The sequence below is a fragment of the Nannospalax galili genome, unplaced genomic scaffold, assembly GCF_000622305.1.
Source record: "Nannospalax galili isolate Female #2095 unplaced genomic scaffold, S.galili_v1.0 scaffold1623, whole genome shotgun sequence".
Taxonomy (NCBI): domain Eukaryota; kingdom Metazoa; phylum Chordata; class Mammalia; order Rodentia; family Spalacidae; genus Nannospalax; species Nannospalax galili.
In genome coordinates, this window is record NW_008349082.1 from 1,043,339 (window position 1) to 1,051,457 (window position 8,119).

The window sequence follows — 8,119 nt, forward strand, 5'->3', positions numbered from 1 at the left end:
TGTATCTAATTTTCAAAAGATTTTAGGGTTTCCTCTTCAGAGGGGGAAATGTTAGAGTAGCCAAAAGCCCCATAAAAATAAATGAATAAATCAAAGAAGAAAGAGTATATGAAGTTATCAGAAAAAAGTGATGGAGAGCTATGGGAGGAGTTGGAGGGGAGGGAGTGGGTATGGATTTGATCAAAACACCTTATATGCATGTATGAAATTCTCAATAAACTATTTAAAAAGAAAAAAAAGAAGCCTGGTTTCACTTACTAGGGTCCTACGTGCTCCAGGAGACCCCAATCAGTCTGTTTACTTTCTTCCTGCCCATTCCCAGTACTGTCTGCCTGCCTTACCTGTGAGCAGGATCCCCTTCCAGGGGACACAGCTTGTGAGGAGTAGTTTTGATGGGGGCTCCATGGTCTCTGCTGCCTCCTCTGTCTTTCCTCTGTGGAGAAGATATAGGCTATAGCACTGTTACCAAGCCCTACTGGTCTGGTATCTGTTCTGCTGTCCTTTATTTGAGCTGAGTTCTTGCGTTGGATCACCTCCCAGTGTCACATGGGGTAGGGACAGGGTCTTTTGTCCTGACTCCTTCCTCCCTTTTTAATCCTGTCTCTTGTCCTCCCACTTCCTTGTGTTGCTTTTCAGTTCCCCATAGTCCACGGTGACCACCAAGAAGGATGGGAGCCCCTTGTTTCCTGAGAGGACAACCACCAACCCCACCACTGACCTCTGCTGTGTCCTGGCCTTGGGGATGTTGTCATCACAGAGGGAGGCTTTGGTGTCCCAAGCCAGGGGTGTGTTTCTTTTGTGACTCACAAACACAGCTGGTTACCTGGTCTTCATGGTGCTATCTAGTGCTCTGGGAGAGTAGAGTTTAGCCCCAGCAGGAAGGCGGCAGGGATGGCTCTAGTCTGAGTCATGACAGGTTTGAGGGAATCAGTCTTTCAGGTCTGCATCACCAGCCTGGTTTCTGTATCAAGTCAGACAAGTAGGAGCAATTGTCTCAGAGGGAGCGTCACGTCCTGAGCATGCAGCAGTAGACCTGTTTCTTGGGAATGGAGAAGTAAGGTGGAGTACGGTTGGTTGCCAGGCTCTACTTTTTTCAGGTGAATGTTCAGGGAGACCCTCCCTCTGTGAGTACTGCCTGAGCTGTGGTTGAGGTCTGCTCATGTCCCCCTGACCTTCATGGGCAACGTTTATCTCGTGATGTCTTTCCCTGATAGTTATGCTTGAAACAAGTGTAGTGCAGTTGTCTGTCTCCCTGATAGAACCAGAAGAGGAAACCCAGGGCAGAACAGGCACTTTTGAGGGCTCTCCTTTGTCTGTTGAACCAAGCTATAGAAACCAGTTTGCATTTCTGCATCCTCACCCAAAGTTCATATTTCTGGATTTTCATTTGCTGTGTGTTAAGTTGTGTCCTGATGTCGTCCCTGGAGATCATAAGGAGACCTGCTTTCTGTGTCAATGGCTACAGCAGTAATGCTGACCAGGTACCACTTTTCTGAGGGACTCTGAACATGGCACAGCTAGACTTTGACTCCAGGCTGCAGCCTGGTTTTCTCAGGTTCTGCTCCCCATGTGTCCTTTCACGGCCCAAATCTGTCCTATGTAGGAAGAGAGGAAGGGGGCTGTCTTGAGTTTGCTGGTCCAGAGTCAGAACTGTGCACCCAGGAGATGAAAGGGCCTCAGAGGAGCCAAAGGAAAGGATCCAAAGGAATATTTGGACATGTGTCTTTTAAAAATTATTTATTTATTTATATTTATTTATCTTTTAATTGAATTTTTATGCATTACATGCGTGCTGTGACATGTATGTGGAGGTCAGAGGAAAACTTGCCTGATTATATTCCCACCTACCACCCTGTGGGTCCTGGAGCTCAAACTCTGGTTGTCAGGTTTGGTGGCAAGCACCTTACCCACCGAGCCAGCTGGGAGTGTGAAGAACAGTGTTAGGAAGCACATGGTGCCAGGTGTGGGCAGCTTGGTTGTATTGGGGTGGCAAGAATATTCCAGGTGGAAAATCTTGAGCCAGTTTGTGGCACACACCTGTCCTCCAGCACTTAGTTGGCTGAGGCAGGGGATGGAGAGTCAGAGGCCAGTCCAGACTGTGCTGAGACCGTCTTCACCACAACTATCTAACATTATTATTATTATTATTTCTTTAAAATTAACCCTGTGGAATACTTTCATAATGAACCTTTAGTTCTGAGGAAGAGGAGAGAGACAGCTTGCATCAGACAAATTGATCGAGCATGTGACTGAGGACTTGGTCAGGGCTCACAGGAGGGTGTGCTGTCACCAGACTACATTAATTACATAGTACTTCTGTCCCTAGTTTTCTAGAAATTATCATTACTACAAGAAGCTTTCTGTATCCAGTAAACCATATCATATCATGACTGTCCTGCCTCAGTCAGGAAAGGCCTGGAATCTGCTTTCCATCTATGAATTCATGTATTCTGGTCATATTTTTATTTATGTGGATTGTACAATGAATTCCTCTTTGTTTCTGGCTTATTTCACTTAGTATTGCATTTCCACATTAAAAATTATTTTATTCATTATTTTTATTTTATGTGTATGAGTGCATTGCCTGCATGTGTGCAAGTACACCTGTGTCGTGCAGTGCCCAAGGAGGTCAGAAGAAGGCATTTGAGACCCTGGAACTGGAGTTTTGGATTTTTTTTAGCTGAGATGTAGGTGCTGGGACTCAAACCTGGGCCGTCTGCAAGAGCAGTCAGTGCTCTTAAACAATGAGCCATCTCTCCAGCCTGTGTTTCCAGGTTTTTAATGTTGGTTGCAGCCTGCATCAGAACTTGTCCTTTTAAAAAAAAATCTTTTTGAGGCAGAGTTTTCTCTTAGCCCCACTTGGTCTGGAACTCGCTATGTAGCCCAGGCTGGCCTTGAATTCACCGAGATCCACCTGCCTCTGCCTCCTGAGCGCTGGGATTAAAAGGGTGCGCCACCATACCCAGCCAGAACTTGTCCTATAATGGCTGGTTAGTACTGGAGTGTGTGTGTGTGTGTTTCCATTCATCTGAGCATGGACACTTGGGTACTCTCCACAGTGTGCTTATTGGGAGGAACACTGCTGTGACCATTAGCCTGCAAGTCTTTAGCCTGCATGCGGCTCTCTAGTATTATTCTGAGTGTGCTCCAAGCCATGGAGTACTGGGGCAAACTGCTCAGCTGTTAGGGACTCAGTGTTGCTTTCCACAGTGCCGCAGCATTTCATCTTCTCTCGAGTTGTGCCCAAGGAGACCAACGTTTCCACACCCCCACTAATGCTTGCTACCGAGCTATGTAAGGCATTGTGGCAACTCTTGTAGGTATGGAGTGAGGGCTCATTTGATTTTGATTTGTGTTTTCATAATGACCGTTGCTACTGAGCTCTTTTCTTCTACCTGTCAGCCATTTGTACATTTTAAGTCTTTTGTCCCTTTTAAGATTAGTGTGTATTGTGCAAAGTAGTAGTTTCCATGACTGCATTATTTTTGTATATGCATAGGATGTACTCTGCCCAATTCACCCTCCTCTATTTTCCTCTTATTCTCCCTCTCTCCTCCCTTTTCCCATTCCACACCTCTACTAGCCTGCTTTTACTTTCATGTACTCCCAACCTAAATTCTGCATAGGAGAGAGAATTTAGGATACTTGTCTGAAAGTCTTGCTTATTTTGTTTAACACAATTTCCTTCTTATTTTTGGTTGACTAGTGTCCCATTGTCTGTGTGTGTGTTTGTGTGTGTGTGTCGTGATGCATGTGCCATTGTGTTTGTGTGGTCAGAGGAGAACTTGCTGAAGTCAGTCAGTTCTCTCTCTCTACCTTGCTTTTGAGGCAGGGTCTCTCTTGTTTCTGTTGCACTGCACATTCCAGACTATCTGTCTTTCAAGTTTCTCTGGGATTCTCTTTTCTCTGCCTCCTATCTTATCCCAGGATTCTGGAGTACAGGTGTATGCCACTGTATCCATCTTTCTACATGGGTCCTGGGGATTGAACTCAGGCCATCAGGCTTCTACTGCAAGTGCCTTGACCTGCTGAGTCTTGTTCTGGTCCCTATATACCATGTATTCTTTTTTAAAAATGTATTTATTTTTATTTTTTGTGTATGAGTATATTGCCTGCATATATTTAAGGGCACCATTGTCTTGCAATGCCCACGGAAGACAATAAGAGGGTGTTGGATCCCCTGGAACTGGTATTGTGGACTTTGTTAGCTACCATGTGGGTGCTGGGATTAGAACCAGGGTGTTTTGCAAGAACAGCCAGTGGTCTTAACCAGTGAGTCATCTCTTCATCCCCAATATACCACATATTCCCAACCACTCATTAGTTAATGGGCACCCAGGCAGAGTCTATAATTTGACTATTGTGAAGAATATAATGAAAGGGGTAAGTGTCCCAATATTCCTATAGTAAGTTGATTTAGGTTCTTTCACATATGTAACCAGAAGTGGTTGTTATGTACATCATATTAGTAAATTGTCATGTGCTGTTAAAGCTTGTAAAAAAGAGGATCTTGGGACTGAGATGCCCTCTCTTGTCCCCTCCATGGTCCCAACTTCTGTTCTGGGTCAGGCCGGATCCCTGGCTCTGCAAATGGGAGAGGGAAAAACATCAAGCAGATAAAGGGAATTAAAACATTGTGTCCTTGAGAACAGTTAGAAGCTAACCATTTCTAACAGATGTCACTATTGTTTATCCCATCGTATAAAACTGTCTCAGTGTGGATGGGAAGCTGGAAGTTGAGCCGTGCAAAGCTCATCAGAATGCTCAGCATGGTATCTAGCTGAATGGCTCAGCTATCTCAGTCCCTTTTTGCTGGATGTTCGTAAGCCCTGGATTGGATGATGTCACCTTTTGTTTGCTCTCCACCGACTATTCCTGTCATCTCTGATGAGTGTTTTAACTCCTGATTTGATGGTGTTTTGTTATCTTCTATTTCTTACTGGGACTCGCTATTTTTCTTAGTTACTCCCCATTGCTGTGATAAAACCCTGACAAAAAGCAACCTGGGTATGAAGAGGTTCATTCAATCCCATAAAATCCCAGGTCACTATCTATCACTGAGGGAAGCCAGGGCATGAACTGAAGGTAGGAACATGGAAGCAGTAATTGAAGCAGATACCATGGAGGCACACTGCTGCCTATAGGCTTACTTCTCCTGGCTTGCTCACTTACCCTCCTTATACAGCCCAGGTCTACTTGTGTAGGGATGGCACTGCCATGGTGGCCTGGGTCTTCTTGCACCAATTATCAATTAAGAATTTCCTCACAGACATGGTCACAGACCAATCAGCTGGAGAAAATTTCATTTTAAGTGTATTTTTAATGAGTTTTTGTGCATTTCATATAATAGATCTTAATCAAATTTAGACTTCCCCTTTCCCATCCATACCCACCCCCCACGGATTTCATGCATTCTGTCATATATATTAAGGCCTCTCCAGTCGAGCATTTGTACACTGATGTCCCTTGGTACAAGTTCATCCACTGGCGTCTAGTCAGCCTATCTAGAATCATTCCCTTAAAGAAGACCAACTGTCCCACACCTTGCAATAATCAGTTGCCAATAGTTCCTCAGCTAAGGTTGGGGCCTGCTGCCCATTTCCTCAGTACTCTGCTGGGTTTTTGTCTGACCGAATCAGCATGGGTCTTGTGGTGCTGCCACCATTGTTTTAAGTCCCTATGAGCACGTTCCCAGAGGCCCAAAAGCCTCTGTTTCTTTATGTTCATGCACCAGCCCTGGGTCTTACAATCTTTCCAAGGCTTCTTCCAAAATGGCTCCTGACCCATGGGTGGGTGAGGTTTAATATAGGAGCCCTATCCAGGGACACACACTCTGCAGCTCTTATTCTTTACACCTTGGCCAGTTGTGGCCTTCTGTGTACATCACACTCTGCTGTATGAAGAAGCTTTGCTGGTGAGAGTTGAGGGATGTATTAGTATTTTTTTTACCTCCTGTTCGGCTATGTTTCATGGACCTTTGGTGTAGAGATTCCACAGTAGATGTGTCACTGAGAGCTGGGCATCTCTCAGACATATATTCTCTGTGTGTGACCACTTGTGGAAGTCTTGTAAAAGAAGCTTCTTTGATTAGTGGTGTATGGTATGCTTGTCTGTAAATATAAGGAGTCATGCAGTAAGCATACAGTAAGAAATGTCATTTATCTAGACATATGACAGAGATAGGGTTTTCTCTAGGATCTAGAGAAAAGATCCTCTCCCATGTGGAGGAAAGTTCTTAACTGAGGTTCCATCTTCTCAGGCATCTCTAGTTTGTGTCAATTTGACAGAAACAAACCAGCACAATTGACCCCTTCTCAACTAGCCATAAAAGCACATTACTATTAAACCATAAATTTTCTTTCTTGTTTATCCCCAAGATCTTATGTTAGGATCATAATAAAAATACAGCACAACATTGAAACTCACACTATTTTTAAAATTTCAATAATTTAAAAGTCTACATTCTTAAAAAAAATCAAGGTATCTTAACTGTCAGTTCCTGTAATATAAGAAAAAAACAGGTTAAATACTTATTTCAAAAAGGAAGAGCTAGATACACATAAGCATAACCAAAGTCCCACAGTGAGCTCAGTGTCTAACTTCTGGGATGTCCTCATGATCTTCTGGACTCCGAAAGCTCGGCTAGCACCCTTTCCCTGGCCCTCCCACCCGGAGCACACAGCTTGTTTTGTAGGCTCAGGCCATGTGTGAGGCTTGTCCTACTTCCCACTTCCTACTGCTCTTGCTGATTATCCCACAGTGTTGACATTGCCAATATACTGGGGTCTCCACTTCAACTGAGGCTGCACTTTCATCAGTGGCACAACTGAGAGAAAAGAAGTAAACAAAACTTTGATCATATGGCCTTTCATGATTGTATGGTGATAACCACATGGAGAAGAGCAATCTTTTCAATAATGGTACTGGGACAGTGGAATAAATAACAGCATGTAACAGAACGAGTTGATGGAAACCTCTCTATTGAAATATAGAAAATATTTTACTATAGTGAGTAAAATATAAGCATTATCCCCCCCATGACATACAGGGGTGATGGTGACAAGCCAGAGGTCTAGAAATGAAAGTATTTACAAGATCAGAACAGATAGAGAAGTATTATGGTAAATATGTTACAAGCAGAGTTGGCCACAGTAGACAATTTCTCAGTGTAATTTGTGTGGGATCCTGTCTGGACAGATAAACAGGCACTCTAGTATCTTACTAAGAAGTAAATTCTACAGCTCTAGTTCTCTAGAGATTGGCTATTTGGGGTCAGACACCAGGGGTCATTGGGACTTAGGCTTTAGATGCCTGTATAAGAGACACCAGACTCCTGCTGTGAGTAATCAGGGTCTCTGTTAAACTGTGGGAATTTCTGCTTTTCTTTCTGCCCTTTTATGCTAATAGGGGTAATCCTCCTGAATGTGTATTTGTCAACACATTTTAGAAATGACACAAAAGAATGAACAACAAAGTTAAAGTGATTTACATTTTTTAACACTTTAAAAAAATTTAAAATTTATTATTTCTATTTTATGTGTATGTGTGTATTGCCTGCATGTAGGTAAGTGCACCCGTGTTGTGCAATGCCCGCGGAGGTCAGAAGAGGCTGTTGGATCCCCTGGGACTGGAGTTATGGACAGTTGTTAGCTGCCATGTGTGTTCTGGGATTCGAACCCAGGTCTTCTGCAAGAACAACCAGTGTTCTTAACCACTGAGCTATCTCTCCATCACCAAGTGATTTACATTTTATAAAGATTAAAAAAATTATATTGATGAAAATATTATCAATAGAGTAAAACACCATTGGTTGATTGCAAGAAAATATTTGCTCTGTATGTGAATCTTTATGCAAGCTTTTTGCTATTGCAGCATCATAGCAAGTACAGGAAGTGGTGAAGTGAGGAGGTGTGGCTCTCCAGTTTTGAGTTTGTATTTCAAGATCGTTTCAGCTCTTTTGTTTTATTTTTTTAATTTATTTTTTGATGGTTATATACCTGTATCTATCATTTATCTATCTTTCTATCTAATCTATCTATCTATCTATCTATCTATCTATCTATCTATCATCTATCTATCTATCAATCATCTATCTATCTATCTATCATCTATCTATCTA